We start from the raw sequence: 20,423 nt of genomic DNA on the forward strand, positions 1-20,423 counted from the left end.
TTTTTTTTTTTTTATCCTGAAATTTTCACAGTTTCATATTTCTTCCAGCTATAGTCATGGTACTCTCTTGGATATCCCGAGTAGTCTTAAGTCATTTAAGGAAAAGATCTCATGGCTTCCCAAGTGCAGTTCTCTGGAAAATTAAACAGAAGAGGGGAATAACTTTGAAGAGGGGAATGTCCTTGTCCTCTCACAATTGCCCATCATTCTTTGAACAAAGGTTGTATCTAGAGCTCCCTGGCCTGACCAAAGCTAGCTCTGTTACCTGCCAAACTTTGCCAGTGAGGCCTCTTCCCTGAGTTTATTTCTCGGGCACTGTAACACAGTGAGATGGTTGGATTGGTTTTGGCTTTTGCTGTAGACTTGGTGGATGTCACATTGGTGGCTCTGTGCACTGTTTCATCTAAGCAGTGTAGACACTCCTTGTTGGATGCTTCTCACTCACGTGGATGTCATACTTTTCCATTTCTGCTTCCATTTGGGGGTAGTCCAGGCTTGTGTCCTTGCAATTCTACTGTGTTCTAAGGCCTAGACAATCAAGAAATAAACTGTTCATCGGCTCCTATGATAAAATACAGCCAGTTTGCAGTTTGACAGCAGCATACTAATACAATTACTAGTATTTCTTAATATGCCTTCCTGAGCTCCTAAACCAAAGAGTGGCTGCAGGGACAGTTTGACAGATAAAAACATATATATAGTTGGTTTAATAGTTTTTTGCCTGCAACCATAATCTGTATCACTATTTTTTTAGTTTAATTCTGTTGGACAAGTTTCAAAGATAAATATGGTGTGTAATAAGCCTCTGCAACCTCTAATTTGTGAAGGAGTGTCTGTCCAGTTAATACTTGCTCATTGAAGCAAGGGGTTTTGAAATAGCTCAAGTACGAACTGTAATTACTGATGTCTGTTTCCTATTCACCTATGGCTTCTGGCATTTGGTCAAAAAATGTAATGTATTGCTTAATCTCAGAGCATTCCCCACTTTCAAAAATACTTGCTTTATGAGAATTTTACAGCACTAGATGACCTCAGCAAAACCAGAGTAGATTTTTATTTGGCATTGATCATACGTAGTTAATCCACCAATAAGTATTTTTCCTGTTGTTTTTGAATGTTGGTAATTTAGATATGCGTGTGTTTAGAATGTACCCCTAGTGCAAGGTCAAAGCATTTTTAAAAGTATTAAATATATTAATAATAGGGTGGGGTGGTTAAAAAGAGGAATCCAAAGGTTGAGCAATTTATGCAAGGGCAGACTGCAAGCTGGCAGCAAAGTGGCAAATGGAATCTCCTGGCTCGTATGCAGCTTGTCATAGCTGGAAATAACACGGAGAAAGAAGTCTTGCACGAATGTGAAGCAGGTGCCTCTTTGAAAGCTATTTGGAATTGGGTCCCTCATTACCATCTGTCCTACTGAGAGGGCAGAAACCAAGGATATTGAATGCAGATGTTCCGAGCATCACAAGAGTAAGGAGAAGCCCTAATGTCATTTGAGAAAAGTTGTCGTCTTACTTACTGAAAAATGCCTGTATTTCTTTGATCTGCCTCCAGCTATGTTTATTACACCATCAAGTCTTGTCTTCCTGGCTTCCTTGGGGCTGTGAGTAACAAATTTGAGAGGTGGTGGGTTTTTTTTTTTTATTTCTTTGCTTAAAACCAGACCTGGAATACAACATTTTCTCCTCAAAAAGCGTAGGAGTTAAACATACTAAGAAATGCAAACAGCTATCTTTTTATATAAAAAAATGTGCTCTACAGATTTTGCATGTGATGGTTCTTATCGTGCACATTCTTTCATTATGCTTATAAATATGAGGGGCACCGTTTGAGGAAGGAGAAAGCGATTTTTGCAGTGGAGAGACAGCGTCATGCCAAGTTGTTGGCTGAGTTCCAGATCAGAGAAACATGTCAGTTACTGAATCATCATCCTAACTTCAGCAGTACATTCGTTTCTCTTGGAGTTTCCCAGGTGTGCTGACTGCTTGGCTCCTACAGATGAAGTGGCTTCAGGTCAACATGAAGTGCCCACAGATTGAACTGAGCATTTGTGTTTGTGTCACGTGTCTGAATGAACTTTTCCTGTAACTGCAATTCCTGTGATGTAAGAGAAAAGATACGCAAATAAGGGTTCTTACCCAAAGGAGAACAGACTACTTTCTGATGGCCAAAGAGGGATTTTTGTTCATCTCTCTTTGGCAACCTATCTGAAATGACCAATATAAATGACCAGTGTAATGCTGCTTGTGGAATCTCTTGGCTAGATAGTATTTATGGTATTTTAAGACTTTCTATGTAGAGAACTGGTTGCTGACCTTGTGGGATTTTCCTTAGTACTGAAATGCTAGTTGGCATCTACTGGTAGAGACCATTAGTTCCAAACTAGTAGTGTCCTCAATTTACCAGAACTGCTCAATGAGACAAGGAGAAATAATCTGCATCTTCTCTGGTGACTAATGATTCTGTGTAAAATCATCTGCATCTGTGATGAAAAATCAATCCATTGTTTTGTGAACTGAAAAGATTCCCAACATAACCAGGGGCCACTGAGATTTTTTTTTAAACATGGATTCTTCTTCTGTAGAATTCATAAAAATACCTTTTCTATAATTATATTCGAAGTATGTCACCAGCTCCCCAAACTACACTCTCTGAAATAGCACAGGTTTCTAAGAAAGCCCTAAGTAAGACTAGGTGTAATATGCTAGTATAACTGTAAACACCCAAAGAACATTGGAGGGTTGACACGTTGCATGATTCAGCTTCTAATTACCATCAAACAATGTAGAATGGAGCTTTTATTTTTCTCAGAGTTAATGAAGAGAATGTTGAGAGCAGCCTGCTAGCAAGAGCTGTCCTCTCTGTTATCTGCTGAAGGAGTACACGAGCTGCAAAGGGGGAGTCAGCCAAACGGGCATTTCCAATTTGAATGCTTTTCTCTGTATAGAAATATGTTTATAAAATGTCCTCCACTCTCACCACAGCAGTGATGCCAAGGGCTTTTCCTGCAGAAATACAGACATCACAGAATACTCTTTGTTAAGAAATTTTTCCTTTTGGTTCTCTAGGGTTTTTTTTGTTTATTCTAACATTATTTTAAAATAAGCTTTGCTTTAGGTCACTTCAAAAATTAAATATCAGCTCAGAGAAGGGAGTTGGGTGCACTTTGTCAAGCAGTAGCATGCTTTTCCAGGCTCCACAGGGCTGCTGTTTCACATCATACCTTCAGCAGGCTTTTCAAAGCTCTGCATCACATCTCACACCGTGGAGTGAACCGCCTGCCGTTGGGGTCAGGACTTGAGGTTACCCATCTCCGGTGTACTTGAGCACTTGCCCTTCCTTTCCAATCTTTCTCCCTAAAGGAAAAAGTGCCTTATTTTAAAGCCGGTTTAGAGTGCGACTCCACAAATAGTTGTATAGAGCTAATTGGGGGGAGTGGCAGAATGGGGCAGGGAGGTGGAAGCGAAAGGAAGGCGGTTCCTATAGAAGAGGAAAGGATAAAGGTAATGCTGGACATAGAATTATTTGATGTAATTAATTTTCCTTTTTCTGATTCATTGGAAAAGCCCATGCTCTGGGAATATGTTGCTAGACTCTTTTATCATGAAAGTGGCAGAGTTTAGCCACAGACAAATCTCTGGGGATCTTATTCTGCTGCCCTCAGTCAAGAAGAGACTTTACTCTGTACGCGGTCGCACTGGAACAAATAAGGGTGACAAAATTTGTATGAAAACAAGCTAGACTGGAGATGTGGACCTGTGTTTGCTACGAGGAATGGATATTGGCTCCTATTTCAATTCTGAGTGGAGAAGGGTATATAAATCTTTAAACTTTGAAGGCGACTGTTAGCTGGAGAAAATGAAGCCAGCACTGCTGTCTTGGTGCTGCTAAACATCATCTAGTGCTTAAATGCTGATGCAGCCTGTGTAGAAAGAGCTCACCCACATGTTAACTGCCTTGCAGGTGCCTGAACTCTGCTGTTCTGCATTCATATTCATCGGTCCGAGCACCTGCACTTTGCCAGGGTTCGGTCAGATGTTCACAGACCCTCAAAATGGGACTCCCAGTGGATTTGATGGGCTCCATCAAAAGATCTGTGCCTGAGCTCGGAGGTTTCTGGAATATTGGCTTTCTCACAGCCTTGAGTAAGGTGAAGTGGAACAGGTTGTGGAGGAGTTTTTAACGCATAGGAACAAGGGAGTGTTGTGAGATGTCCAGATTTCAGACCCTAGTTCTTTTTATGCAAGGGAAAAGGTATACTGAAGCTTGGGGGGGGGAACCTTAGAAAAGGGATCAAGAGCAGAAAAGGCTGGAGGACCGGAGATAAAGGAATGCAAAGGGTTGCTGGAAACTCCTCCAGTTCCACTGATGTCAATGGTGAGAGAGTTTCTGTCTATCAAAAACCAGATACTTGCTTTACGCGCGTTGAGAGTGCATCTCTTGCTGTTATTTAGGTACAGGGAGGTGCAAAACAATGCACTCAAGGCTGCCTGGATGTTGTTTATATTTCAGCATGTGAGCTTTGTAAAAGTCAACATCGCTACTGCTGTAACAACAAAAAAGACCTTTCCAGAAATGTTTTTGTATTGTTCAATGAGAGCTTATCAGAGCTGGCATGTCCCTTTCATTACCCTCACATAAGACAACCAGATGACTGCTACCAGAGATGTACTGATCGCCATCACTAACGCTGTGAAGGGACTGGTAAGAACTGGAGAAAATACCAGGCAGACCATGTTCGACACATTTTCAGCACCAGTTGGGAGTGCACACATCTTCATCAACAGAGTTCCTTAGTTTAGAAGGAGGAAGCTCATGGATTGTACAAATTGATCAGGTCATCAGTATAATCTAGTGAGACTGTTTCTGTAATCCTGATTGCCTTCTGAAAATGTCTCCCTGTGGCCATGCAATGTGGAAAATAAAGCTACAGCATAACCTCTGCTTGTCGTGTCTGAGCTCCCTCTGGTGTAGACGGAACACGTACTGCTTGCACAGACTGAGTGGTGTTGCCCCTGAGACAAACGCTAGTCATTCCTGCTGCCCTGACCCTGCACAGCTCCGTGAGGACGGCTGCCTCACAAGGCCCCAAGTATTGGGGTAAATACTGCGGCCCCCCCCCTTTTTTTTTTTTTTTTTGGCCTCCCAATAAGAACACAGGCAGGTTAGGAAAGTTGGCCAAAGCTGTGGAGAACATGACGCACAGAGCAGTGAGACCTGATCTCACATTAATCATAACCAAGCACAGGCAACCTGACATTTGACTTTTATACAGTGAGAATTTGGCAGCAACCCTTGTGATTCACGAGTAATCTGTTATAAGCACCTATTTTCCACTGCTCATACCCCTCGGGTCTTACATATTTTGCCTTTGTCCCAGATTGAATATTTTCAATTGACTTAATTATTGTAATAAGTAAACTTTAAGTAGAAATTTATGAGCCATAATCACATCTAGGATACAAATTTTTGTTAAAATAGGTTTTGAGGAATAATTGTCAGAAATTCACAATACTTCCCATGTTATTTATTTGTTGTGAAATTCATCCATTTTGATGACACTTCAAGAGCTGTATAATCCTTGTTGCACTAATTTGCTAGTGTGATATGCCACAGACAAAAGATTTGCTGTACCAAGACGGAACAGGAGCTTTGTTTGAAATTTTTATGTAGGCCAGTATTTCAGGTTTAGCATAACGACATTGCAAATATTAACGTACCTCAATTGGTATTTACAGCACTTCTCAGCAATGCAATTCATCATATAAGCATAGAATTTTACTTCTAGAAAAAATAAGTGGAAGTGCTTAGATCACATAGACTCCATTAGAAATAGGATGTCCATCTAATAATAGAAAAAACGTGTGAATTCATCCTGAGGATAAATGGGTACAGATCTATTGAAGCAAGCGGTCTTTTTATGTAAGTGGAGTTGCACATGTTTTCTCCAGGGATCGGTTCAGTCCACTTTGCCTTTGTAGTCTGTGCTGAAATTCTTCAAGATAGGAAAAACTTGCAGAGTATTTGCATGTACTAAGTGCCTGGCATAGATCAGAGTCTTTTCACTTTTGCTGGCAGCACAATCATTTAAAATTAAAGAAAAAATAAAACAAGTAATTAATCCTGTATGAATGTTCAAACATTCTGTTACTAAGAGTTATTTTCTCCCTCTAGACCTTGGACTTCCTCTGTGTATGATCCAAGAAGGCAAGTAAAAGTCCTTTCCAGGAAAATACAATTTTCAAGTACCCTGATTGTGCTATGATACTTGCTCTACCTGAATCTTTTTAGATAACAGGCATCATGCTGTCTTTGGTTTATTTATCTCCGATCGAAGAGCAGGCGAACATAGAAGTGGCAGTCACGGAACATATTAGGGGTGTATACATGGCTTGTGATAGTAAGATCAAGCAGAACTTGTGAGAGGGAGAATTTTCTTCATCTAGAAATTCAGCTGTGCTCGTAATAAGATCCACCCTCACAAAGGAAAAAGAACAATCTGGAAAAAACCCTCGCCCCCACCCCCAACCCCTTGAAAGGACAGTCTCATCTTGTTTTTAAGGTACAGATTGGGACTCTCGATATTTTTCCATGGTCTTTTGCAGGCCAGACTAAGATCATCCTGTCCTCAATCCAAGCTGGCTAGCAACCAGCCCGCTCCAATCCCAAATCTGCGCAGCTCTATTAGTGTGGTGCTGTGTCCACTCTATTAAACCTTCTGAGAGTCCCTAAGCTTTGTCTGCAAAAATCTGGATAGACATTCCTCCGAAGAGGGTAGTTCAATATCCAGCACTGGCACCATTTCAGTGTGAGACCCTGGAAAAAGTGCTCCGAGCCAGATATTTAAACATGCAGAACCATCCCAGAGCCCACTGTTAAAATGCTACTGATCTTTTAAAAGACGCTGCTCAGTTGCAGTCTCTGTTTTTGCCAGAGGGTATATATAAAGCCACTCAAACTTAGACACTGCCTCACAGGGAGGCTGTGAATGAACTTGTGCATTAACCCCTAAGTACAGGCACTCTCTTTTTTGATCCAGTGGAAATTTAATTATTTTTACAAACCAACGTGACGCTTTTAGGGAGGATCAGTCAGCCCCAGGATACCCGCTGCCTCAGCGGCTGGGGTATTTCCTCAGCTGTGGGGAGGGTGTCCTCCAGACTCTAGTCCAAATTTGATGGAAACAATCAAATTCAAATCTTTAAATACTCTGATGACTGCTTTGGTGAAAAGCTAGTCCCTGGTGAGAGGCTGGTTGCTTTCTGTCCCTCTTATCGCAGATGGGATGAGCAAAATTCAACTGCTCCCTATAGGACGAACACTGACGAGGAAGGACCCCCTGTCTTGAGTGAGGAAAGTGCCTGTTTTCAGGCTTATTTGTATCATCTCGAGCTGCTTCCTCCACAGTTCAGCTGTTCAGGTCCTCCTTAGGCCATGGTGGGTGGGGACCACAGGCACTAGGGCAGGGAGAGGGTGTCTCTGCGCAGATCGACCTCAGGCTTCCAGGCTCCCACTCTCAGCATTGCAATACCCGAATTCTTCAGGGGCTACAGCCGTGATGTTCTCACTCTTTTCTAATCAGGAAAAAAAAGAGTATTTTTTTTCTCTAACCCCTCGCTTGTGTTAGCTGCTTATAGCTAAGTTCTTTGCTGTGTTTGCTACTATGTTCAGGCGAGATAATAAATAGAAATCTGATCTTGACAGTGCCCTACGCTGCAGAGGGGATCAGCTTTCCTTTGTCATTGCTGACGGGGAGAGAAAGGGAGCAAGGCTTCGTGTGGGCATGCAGGTGGTGGTTGATCCCACAAAGGGCTCCGTGGAGGAGCTGCAGGATATCTTTGAGAATACTGCGGCTATAACCAAAGACGAAGCTCTCAACTCTCTCCAACTGAAAATACTCCTGGACAGAGCTGTGTTGTTAGAATAATAAAAGCTTTCACTGTCCGACTATAGTTGCTTCTACCTTGTCCCACTGTATAATTCTCTTCTTAGAGGATTATTTTTTTTTTTCCCAGAATGGCTCTTTAAACCTGATGCTTTAAATCCAAATCATACAGCCTGGTTCTTTGGGCGAATTGTTTCTGTTGTATTGATCCTTGCTACTGCTTTTTTTTTTTTTCCCAGGACAGTAAGTGTTCTTCATCTTCTTTCTTCCAGGTTTCTCAAATGGTAGGTCAGCCTCACTTGTGTTTAGCATTGTGAAAGCAACTATAGGGGTTATAAGGCCAACAAGGATAAGGAAACATGGTGAATTCTGCCATGATTTATATAAAAATCTGTATAAGAAGGAAGGAGTGAGTCTGTTTTACATAGGCAGGTAAGTAATGGTACATGGAAATCCCAACTTCCAAATCCTTTTTAAATGAGATCTAAGAAGCCTACTTCAAAACATCTGACTTTTTTTACCTTAACCTTTTAATTGGCATGAATTAAATTTTGGCTTTCCTCATATGGGAAGGATGAAGGTAAAGGTACAAGAGCAATTCAGTTAACTCCTTGCGTATCATATGCAAGAAGTACCTCTGAAGAGGGCTGCAGTCAGTCCGAAGAATCATGCACTTGAGAGCTCATAGGGCACACTTCCAACTTGTGTTACACGCTGGGTTTGAATTTTGTCCTGATTCTAAGACAGGATGACCAACAAGGCAGAATCATTTGCAGGAGATATTGGACATAGAATCTCATTTAGAAATATTTGTCGGATCTCTTTATGCTTTCTTAACAATAGACACTTATGGGGCTTAAGGGGTTAAAGAAGCCTGTGAAATGACCTGGTTTTGTGGGAGAAAGGAAATGCTACAGTTTGGCTTTTCTTTCCCCAGGGAGGCTGTTGTCCTTTCTGAAGAACTCAGCATTGCACAGTGAATAGCAGGGAGGTGTACGTATTACAGGGAGAGCGGGTGGGATGCAGAAGAAGGCAAATTTTGGCTTCAGCGTAGCCTGGAAAGCAACTGTGAAATGAGAAACAAAGACGGTGGCTGGCCACACCTCGAGAGGATGGCAGCACCCACAGAAGCCGTGGCAAGCTCCAGCTCTCCCTCCTCCCCGTTCCTGTGCCGGTGCGGAGAACCGCTCGCCTGGCTTCCCCCAGCTTGCTGCAGCTCTGGTATTGTAATTCTGCTGCAGTCGTGCATGCCATCTGAATTCATTTGTCATATTCTATGAACTAGAATCCATCAAAGCGTATTCACTGGCCTTTTAATTAGTGTTAGATTAGCATTTTAAGATATGGGTAAATTCCCAAGTCTAACTTTGTTTAAAGGTGCATATTCAATACAGTAGCCAGGAAATCATGTATTCTCATGTACTTATTACCTTAGTAATGTAATGCTGTGAGGGAAAAAGGCAGATAATACTTCCGACAAATATTAAATGTTATTTGTATAGCTACTGTCTGTGAATTTAAACAGAAAATCATTCCTCACGCCTTGCCATGAAACACACACAAATTTCTTCTGTGGCTTTCATGTTTCATTAAAGCTTTGTATGTGGAGGAGAGGAAAATCTAAATTGCTACTTAATTAAAGGGATACTGTCAGATTAAATATATTTTGAAGAAATGAACTTTGCTTTTACCTGGGTTGTCAGTAACACCTAGGATTATTAAAAATGAAATATTTTTAAACATCTAATATACTTCTCACCATTTATCAAGCTGGGTCTTTTCTTCTCCTTGGATGGTGAAACTAAAACAGTCTCTTGCTTTTCCCTGTAGTCAGCTTTATTGTCTGGATCCTATTAACTAACCCAATATTGGAGGGCTTTAGGTTGTAAATACCAGGAGGTGAAGCTTACATCTATACCAAAAAAAAAAAAAAAAAAAAAGAAAATGTATGGCTCTTTCTTTATTCCATTAAAATATTTCTCTAAAGCTGGACATAATGTAATATATGCTTCTTTAATCACGTTTTCATCACCACACAGCATGTGCAGTGCGGGTTAAATCCTGGAAAGTGCTGAGCAGTGTTCCATGTGCACCTTTCCCTCTTACTGAAAGCCAAAGATGCGAAGGTTGCTCAACAGCATGGAAAGGGGTCAGACAGCTACGCTGCCGTGTGTGGAAACCAGAGCCCAGTCCCCCCCAGTGAGCTCCTTGCTGTTGTCCTTGAAGGCAGCAGTAAAGATGTAAGTCAGAATCATAGAATCATTCAGGTTGGAAAAGACCTTTGAGATCATCAAGTCCAACCATCAACCCTACTCTACCAAGTACACCCCTAAAACCAGGGCAGAGTTTGAAAGTACGCAGGTACATCTGACAAGTGAAAATGGGAGTTGGTTTGGAGCCCCTCCAGCGCCGTCACTTTCCCACAACGGCTGCATGGTCCTGCCCAGAAGGGCGGACAGAATCTCACTGAGCAGGTGCCGGGTGCAGCTGTAGAGATGACTGGATTCTGCACGAGTGGTTTTGTTGTTGATTTTACAGGAGCTGCAGAAGGAGGGTAGAGAGGGTGTATGTTATGGGTTAATATTATTATACTTGGAAATAATAATATATTCAGCAGTCCCAGAACTCTGCAATATCAGAAAGGGCGTTATTTACAAACTGGCCCTATCTATGTATACCAGTGAAAGCTGGTTTTGGAGTTTCATATTAATGCACATTAGCATCCTCACGAACCTATCTGATAATACTTATACATGGAGACTTAAGCTCCTTAAGCAATGTTCACACCTCCATGAAAAATAATACAGTTAAGTTCTTCCTTTAAATAAACTTTCCAAGCAAGTCTATTAACAGTTATCTGCTATCTGCCACAAGGGGAAACATGTAGACAGTTCTGTAGTGTCTTATAAATCTTGGGCTGTGGAGTATTAGGTAGTAAATTAAATGAGAAGTGAGAGCTCCTTTCACTGGATCCTCCTAGTTCATTTTACCACATGGGAATGTTTAAGTTGAGTCCTAAGGAAACAATCTGCATCCCCAAGGGTATGTTCCTGTGTTCTGAAAAATAAGCCTGCTATGTAAAAGGCATTTTAGAATGCTTTTGTGGTAAAAATTTACCGTGGCCTGGAAGTATAAAAGCCTGCCTTGGTGTCATACAGTGTTGTATCATTTTAACATGGGTATGTGCATAGTGAGACCACTCATAAAATCTGACTTCAAATATCTGGAGATGTCCACAGGCTTCAACAGCAACAATAGCCTGTGGTTTGGCTCCTGCTGGAGAGTTGAGCAACTGGAACGCAATTCCCAGGTCGGCTATTTCCTCTGACTGTGAGCAATTCACTTCATCATTCCCTGCTTCACAGTCCCCTCGCGTACGGGGTGGTGAGGGGAGTGAAGGAAAACATTCCCACCCTCGCCATGGCTGGGGTGGCCAGGGGTCTCTGTGGTGGAAACCGTATGAGTCGCTTGGTAGAGAGAGGCTCTGGACAGGGCTGTGGAAGCTGATAGGAAATTCTGTCTGCTATGACATGCTATCAGATTACTAAAGAAAAAACTCTAAAGAAGGGATGTCATTGTAAATTAAATTCCATTGACTTTTTGGGTTGTGTTGGATACATTTTATGAGATCTTACTGTTTTCACCCCATTTGTTGCTGCGTGAATTTTCCACAATGGCAGTGGAATTTCATTTGAATAAAAAAACACCCTCAAAAACTGGAGGATTTGGATTTTAACCATAAAAGTTAAGCTAGCTGGGTTTATAATATGCCCTAATCAAGTAAAAATACAAAAACAGGGAATCAGACATGTACAGGCAACACAGAACATAGATAATTCCTTTTAGGATTAAGCATATGGCCAGCAGCTGGCAGATCTCTGCAGATCTCTGTGAAACTAAATGATAACGTAGACATCCTTTGCTGTGTGCTCCTGGGTGACAATAACCGGTGGGAAGGACAAGACTGGCCATTCGTAATCTTTATTTTATTCAGTGAGACTTTTATTTCTGTTTTGAAAAGGAGAAAGAAGACTTGTAAAGGCAGAAGCTTCCTGGAAAGTATAAGCCTGTGTAAACAGCAGCAATGGGAAAAATAGGCTTTTATTTTCTTTCAAAGACATAAAATTAAACAGAACTTTCCAGCATATGTTATTATTCATAGCTCTTGCAGGCCATGCATCAGAACAGAAGACTTATGATGATTATTAGTTCTTTGTGTTGCGGTAGGTCCTAGAGATCAGGGTGCTATTATGCTAGTTGTTCATAATTAGAGATTGTGTACTCCCTGGAGTAGCAACTATCTCAATAAACAAGACAATGGATGAGAAAAAGGAAGTGGTGTTGTTCTCATTGTACAAACAGCGCACTGAGAAACCAGCAAATTAAATGATTTGCCCAAGTTCATACAAGAAGTCTTTTGGCAGAATTTGGTAGACACAGCTTCTTGTTTGGTTTGCCTTCTAGGAAAATGACTACAACGTAGGTATGTAGTGGATTGATCCCCTTCAGCAAAAGAAATAAAATGTTGTTTTAAATGTCAAAATAGTATCAGATTTTAAAAAGAAATTAATTTTGTTACCTTTTAGATCTATTATAGGCGCATCGGTGTCAATGTTTTATTTTTGAAATGTTTGGTTTTCTTTTCAATTTCCCAGTTTATTTCCATCCATCTTTCTATTTAAAGAGGCTAGTAGGAAAACTAGGAGAGGAAAAAGTCGAGAGACCTGGTGAGCAAAAAAAAATAAGCGAAATTCTGATAAAAACCAACGCAGTCTCCCCAGGGTTTCCAGCTTCATTAAAAAAACCTCTGAAAAGTTGTCAATATGGAGAAAAGAGCTCCTTTTCATGAGAGACACAATTCACTTACTCTCTCATTTTCCCCTTTTACCACACACATTGAAGCCTCCAAACCCAGACTGAGATGAAGCCAGCAGAGGTACCTGGCCATACACCCATGAGGCTGCCTGGGGAAGTCAGCCCAGGACACGCTGCCCATTTCCATGACCGACTGCTCCTACTCATTTGGGCCGAGCTCCAGCGCTCCCCTGCCCAAACGAGCAAGGTGGTGCAAGCGCTGGAGCCAGGATGAAGCCACAGCTCACAGCGCCTTTGGAGATAAGGAGAGGCCGTGCTATAGAGTAGGGTTAGGGTCAGGGGTAGGGTTAGGGAACTAAGGGACTTCAGAGCTGGAACCTGCAGCACTGGGGACATTTCAGGAGGGCTGTTGCCAATGGCTTGTGACAATCTGTGATCCTGAGCTCTTGCCCATTATGGGTTTTTAAACCCGTAATTCTGTCTTTTCCCTTCCTGTAGCACAGGAACTAAAACGGGTTTCTTGAAGCAACAAAACCTGCCCTTTGGTTGCAGAGCTCTCAGGAGCTTATTTCACTCTTCCAGTTCTTCACGTAGTGTCAATTGTCCAGGATACCAACAAGGAACTTGTTGTTTATGCTTTTCAACATGAACACATGAAAGAGAGTTGCTGGATGCACAACAGAAAGGTCCCTTCTTGATCCATCCTGTCTCTCCTTTAGTACATTGGAGGTAAATATGTAGTTGGTTTCTTTTTGTCCTTGTTTCTTAGTGCAAGGAATACAGTGGAATGACTCCTGTGCCCATACTGAGGTCAGGGGTTTCCCACTAAAGGCAGGGATGGGGGTCCTTGGACATCATCCCGGAATGTCTTGCGACATAAACAAGGTTTAAATATGTTCTGAGATCTCCCGTCATTTGAATGATAATGATGTAACGTTTTTATAACACTTAACAGCTTCAAAACTTAAAGGAAAAGCAACCAAATTAACAAAACAAAACCCTTTGCTAAAACTTAATACTTTTTAGAACACTAAGTTGCCATAACAACTTGAGGCGAAAGTCTTTGGTGGCAACTTTGTACTTGGTCCTATTGAGGCAAAAATAACCTTACTCTTGTGTTAATACTTAGCCAGCATAGTAAATACTATTGGTTACAGAAAATTAAAACTTTTAAATAGTGAAACTACTTTTACTGAAGTAAAAGAAACCTCTTAAATCTAAGTGTTTTTCTTCTTTTAAAAAAGCATAATTTGTCAGACATTAAAATAACAAAAGGTCTTTGAAAAAGGATTATGGTTTCTGATGTTTCACTACTAGAATGGATTTACTTTATATCCTACTGATGTTGTAATCTTGAATTCTGAGGTAATGTTTTAGCCCTTTCTTTTCACATAAATAAAGATTTCAATGATAGCACTTCATTTCTTCTGTAGAACTTTCCTTTATTTTTCAAACTACTCATTTTCTCTCGCTTAAACCATTTCATCAGAATAACATACAAATTGGATGCAGTGCTTATTAGGAGGAGGGGAACAGTTAGAAAGGCAAGGCATTTCAAATCAACACACTGCTGACTGCGAGGTAGATTTTAAATACAGAATTTCCATATTGCTTATATGTTTTCTTCCACAATTTTTTTTTTAAATGTCTTATTTTTAAGATTTCCCTGTAAAAGATAAATGTGTATTTTTTTGTATATTATGGGAGTTTTTGGTATTTAAAGTCACTTGAACCTTCATTGCTATATGGAGCACAAACAACTGACTTCCATTAGTACTAAGCACTGAATTTTGAGAATCAAAAAGCATATTTTAATATGGTAATAAAACACTTGCTAATGACAATGACTTCATCTCTCTTTGAAAAAACAGTGCCATGTATCTCTTTGGGTTGTATAGTTTTTAATTAACACTAAGTGTCTTCAAAAAGTCACAAGTTCCCACCCTTGCTGAAATTAACTCCACTCTTTACACTCATTTGGGCTGCTTTTTGTTTGGTTGGTTGGTTTAATATTGTATAGGAGAGTGATAGGTGGGGACAGCGGAGTATCTTTAAAGGGCTGTTGTTTACTACCAAGGGAACAAAGAGTGCTCTGCGTCCTTCCAGCTCAGGGAGACTCGACAAGAGATTTCCCTCCAGCAACTTCGCCGTTATTAGCTTGCTTGCCAAATACAGACCATTCTCCTGACTCTCACCCTACAACCTGCCTTTGAAAGTATAGAAGAAGTGGTGTTTATAAACCAGATTTTTTTTTCTTTATTATGTATAGTGAAGTGAAGGCCAAAGCCTTTTCCGCTTCAGCAGCACCAGCAGGGAGGAAATACATGTAGTAATTACCTTAAACAAGCAGGCAATAAAGTCTGCCGCCTCTCAAGCCATGTGGCTTAAGGACATGGTGAAAGATGGAGGTGTCAGCACTCACAGCCCGGAACAACTGGCTGGAAATCCGGCATCCCCATGCTCCTCTGGCCTTCTCCCGTGGGCAGGGGTCCTGGCTGCCTGGGCTGGGCTGCTGGGGGAGCGGAGCTGGTCCCCAGAGCCAGGGGATGGCTGTGTTCAGGTGAACGGTCCCACCGGCAGCAAGGGCGTCCTGAAGTGAGAGGAATTGCTTATAAAGAGGGACTCGGAGATATCCAAAGCACCGAGGGGGTTTCCCACTTGAATACTAATGACAGAGAAGACAGTGTTTGCTTCAACCCTGCCTGAATTATTCTCTGGAGAAGTTTGCAGTCACTCATCTTTTGGTGGGGTTTTTTTTTTTGTTTGGTCGTTTTTTTTTTTTAATGAGGATCAAATTGACTTTTACTTTGTATTTCAGCACAAAATACTCTTTCTTTTTTTCCTTTTTCCCTGTGCTCCTCTGCTATGGTAAATCAGGGCAACTTTGCTGACAATAGCAAAGCCACCTCAAAGGACCTGGGCACGAGGGACAGGCTGGGAGGTACCACACGGAGCATGTGGTGCTCATGGGCTTACTGGGGGATATAATATGTGCCTTAAAAAAAGGTGAAGACACCAACCGGACCCCACTTGCAGCCTTGCGTGCCTCCTGCAGCCCCCCCCCCCCGCCGTGAGCCCTTCTGGACAGGCGCCTTCTGGTGTCTCATGAGGACTTGCAGGGACGCCGTGCTGAGGCCACAGCAGGTGAGATGGGGCGGCACTGGGTGTGCTGGAGGGGACGGGGCGGGAGGCGACTGCCCCCTCAGGCCGCCCCCCCGGGGCCTGGCCGGGCCTGGCCGGGCCTGGCGGCAGGGGGCTGCCGTTGCGATGCCCGCCGCCGGCCGGAGGGGGCGCGCCCGCGGCCGCTGAGGGGGTGGCGGCGGCCGCAGCCCCGGGGACCCGCCCTGCTGCCGGCGGCGGCTCCGGGAAGGTCCTGGGGCGATGCCCTGCTCCGGCCCGGCCTGGCAGGGCTGCCCCGCAAGTGGGATTCGCTGCCCCCGCACTGCCAGATCTTCGCTGCCCTCTTGAGATGTGCGGCAGATTTGTTTCTCCTAATTTTTTAAGTACCAAGTGTATCTAGTGTACTTATTACTCCTAATTAATGTGAGAATAAAGAATCAAAGAGGGTATTCCTCCAATGAGTTGTTTTTGAAGAGTGACAAATTAATCCCCTTGGATATGGCTGAAGCCACGGAAGATCTTTTTGTTCCTCTAACAAACTGCAGCAATTAGACGTTCAAAACTCTGCTCGTGATAAATAGATTTTAATACCTATTTATTCTCTTTGTGTATGCCAAAATCCCGGGGCTTACGTCCTTCAGCCAAACGTTATCCCAGGTAACCGGAGATGTAGGAATGTGTTTCCAGTCGTCGGGACCTGTGTGCACACGCAGGCACACGTGTGTGAGCGCTCCCGTGAGAAAGAAGTCGGCGTTTCGGGGTTGCAGGCATCCATTTACCCACGAAATTCATCAGGCTTTTCTTACACTCTTGTGAGCTTTGGACCAAATCCTCAACAGCCCCATTTGCTTGCCCGGTTACCTGCATTCACTTGCCCTGAAAGTCCATTTTGAGCATGATAAGGAAAAATTTTATGGCTGATTTTTTTTGGTATGGTTCTCCCTGTAAATACATTGTGACATTTCAAGGGGATACTTGTAATCTGCTTTAATAGGAACCAGGTGCCATTTACCAGAACTCGTTCAGACTTCACAGGTACAACTTTAAATCTTCACCTGCTTGCGGAGTCAAAGGGCTTTGATAGCACTTGGGGGCGATAAGCCAGAGATAAGATTTTGACAGGCCTCTTTTCTGATGGGGTCTGTAGATAAGTGACTGGGAGATTTCCAGCCTGAATTGTTTAGCCAGGTCCTGATGCTGGGCGAGGAACGAGAGCGATGGGGAAGGCGTGGAAGCCACCTTTGTGCTGAAGTGATCAAAGCCGGGGGCTGAAGGCTGCTTCAATGCTATCAGCCGGCAACAGGCCCCCGCGGGACTCCTGCACCTGCCAGCCGCCGCTCCTTTCTGCTTGCTCCGCATCCCGCCCTCCGCTCCCCTTACCCCAGGCTGACAGAGCACCGACTGCGCCCGAGGGTGTTCTCTCACAAGAGGGTAATCCTCAGCTGTTTAGTCAGGCAGCTCAGAAGGGGCGGCAGCTGCCTCTCTGGTCTGCTGCGGCGGTGGCGTGGTGGCCACAGGAAAGGACGCGCAGCTGTAAGCAGCCAGGCTCCAGCCCAGTGGGGTTGGAAGATGGGCTTTCCACCCCCCCACCCCCTGCACCGTTTCTGCTGTGGGCTTCATACAAAGCGCATGTCGCTGGGCAAAGTATATGGAGCAAGTGGAGCTTCCATGTTTAAGAGTCTTTTCCGTGGTGCTCTAGATGACCCCTCTGTTGCCCTAAAATTTGTGGCTAGCTAAATATAGTAACCTTGCAAAGTGTACTATCCAAGTGAAAGTACGGCTCTTGCACACTCAAGGCAAGGAAGATAACTCTTCTATTTCACTGCAGCCATTCAAGAGAAAATATAGTAAAATCCTTCTGCAGTGTTCACCTTCAGAAAAAGTGAAATTTTCACAGGCTTTTTTTCTTCAATATCAGACATTTTTCAAATGGAAGAAGGCTGTAAATAGCTGTGAAAATCATTGAGAAGGGAAATTTTTATGAAGCAGAGTTTGTGCCCCAGGATGCCACATGAATGCACACAAAGATATATAAGTTTGATGATTTTTATCTCATATAATACACTTTATTTTGGTACTCTCAATGAACAAGAAGTTTTAAAACTATTCCGTAATGAAATTCTACAGCTAGAACAGCCATGCTAGCTTGAGTTGAGGGTATATCACACCCAGCGCTGTTTGAAATCTGTTGAGCCAAATCTAAGCTATTCAGCCCAGGAAACCACGGTAAGCTTTGTGGCTAGGCTGGTGTGACTGTGGTTCTTTGAGCATGAGGCCTAAAAGCAATGGACTGCACAAATGGGAACCTGAGACACCGGAAGGGAAGGAAACTGGTTTTCAGACCCAAAGAACTGGTGAGGCACAGATGGAAGGTCTAGCGGTGTGTGTTACTGGGGGAGGAGTGAGAGAGACAGTGGGGAAAGCCAGATGGTGAGAGACACACCGGAGAGACACACATAAGCCTTTTTTCTTGTTCCATATTTAACAGAAATAATTTGCAAGACTTCTGGAAGGAGAATTTTAAGTAAAACACCAAAATATCCAAACGTGCCGTGTAGTCTTGGAAGCGGAGAATGCTATGGACCCTGGATCCAAGGCCAAACGGAGTCAACTGTCATCTCCTCTTTGATTTCTCACTCTCTCAATCCCAGGCCCACATCGATTTTCACCCAGTTATTCTACAGAGAGAGTTGCACAAATCAAAATATTTCTTTGCATCTTTCTACTTCTTCCCACCTGTGGCTGCTGTAGTTCACACTGGCCTTGCCTTTCCCTCAGCACAAAATCTTGCTGCTGAAGAACATGGCTAGACTGCAGCGCAGACACTTATCACTTTATTTTCTCCTATGAGCAAGGAGTGGGAATGTCTCATCTGGCGTGTTGAACTCAGATCTAAGTGCTAAAATGTTTACTGCTTTCAATCCGCCCAGCAGGATACTCCGAGCAGAAGTGACGGTTGGCAGCCTGCTGCTGACGGTACCATCCCGCTCGCAGGGCTTACAGCAAAATCGCGCGGAACCTCAAACATTAGGCTTTTAATTGTTTTAGGGGACTCGTTCCACAAGTATTCAGATGGTTTTCTATTAACATTCAACAACATCTCAGCAATTGAAACATGCTAGTGAGATTACAGTGTTTAGATTGTGGTCTGAGAACTTCCGATCAAATTCTGCTTTCCCTAAACAATGCATTCCGGCACCTCCTTAATGGAATTCATAGCAACAAATAATTTCTGTTCTTCTCTAATGATATGCACCATACCTTGGCACTAGCATGCGGATAAATACATATATGTTTTTGTTATTTTGGAAGAAAAATCCATGTGCTGTTGATAATGAATTGAAGGTTAAGTGACAATTTTTCTTTACAACCACTCATGTCTTACAGTCTGTGAACTGAAAACTGGATTAACCTTTAATTACCCCCCGTGATCTCTCAACCCTGAAACAACACTACCACTCCTCCTAGTGTTATTTGCATACAGCATTTAATGAGAGAAACATCTGTTTGCATATTTGATATCATTAATATTATGCAGATGAGCCGAGTTTTCATGTTGCAATGGGCAATTGTGTGGAAATCTCCTTTTCTCTCATTTTTTTGGTCTATTTCCCTCCCCCTAACAATTTGCTCTGACTCGTATTAATTAGAAAAAGAGCTGCCTGATGCCACTAGCCTTGCATATGTAAAGCATAGCTGCTATGTGATCTGAATGGCAGCACAGCAACATCCTGATGGATTTACAAAATAAAGAGTATCTGGCTTGATGCTATCAGGCAAACCTGTTGATATTTTCTGAGGCAAACGTACTCTTTTGATAAAATATGTTACTATGGCTGAAAATTAAATGAATACAAGTAAGATTGCTTACAGATTTTTTTTCTCATGACTATATTTATAATTTTTTCTGTCTAATAAGATAAAACATATTCATTAGGTACCTGATCTGGCAGGCATTTGACTGGAATTTAGGTTAGAGCTCGATTTATGTACCTGTTCTCTCCAGCAACCTGAAATGTTTCATATGGCCCTATGATGAAATCTTTACCCTGTCCTGAGCCATGGCCATTGAAAACTGATGCACCATGGATTTTAGTGAGTGCATAAACCTGAGGTCTGGGAGAAGCTGCTTGTTTTTCTTGAGAAATAAGGAGAATTTCCCCTCTTGTTTAGCTTGAATCCTGTTTTCTTGAAGGTATTCCTCAGAAAAGTCTAAGCTATTGCTGACATTAAAAAAAGAAAAAGAAGCAGGAGGGGATTGAACTGCAGAGAAGAATTGTAGGGGGAATCAGAGCATTGATTTCTAATTGGCTAACTAAAATTCCCTAAGTCCCAGATGTCACCATTTGCTGAATGTTTAGTCAGCTCGAGATGTGTATAATGCCCTAGATGGGTTCCCAGTAAACAAGGTCTGGTATCTTTAAAATTGGGCTTTTGTAAGAAAGCCTGAGGATTTGGTTGGACATTGTTCCTCTGCTATTTTTGCCATTTTCTGAGGGAATTTCCACTAATTCAAAGGTAAAAAAATATTTCCTGCAGAGAGATCTGCAGCGTACTTTCCAGAGAGCCTAAATTCATCTAACACATCACAAATTGCTTCAGT

This window comes from Leptosomus discolor, chromosome 6 (assembly GCF_034619465.1).
Source record: "Leptosomus discolor isolate bLepDis1 chromosome 6, bLepDis1.hap2, whole genome shotgun sequence".
Lineage (NCBI taxonomy): Eukaryota > Metazoa > Chordata > Aves > Leptosomiformes > Leptosomidae > Leptosomus > Leptosomus discolor.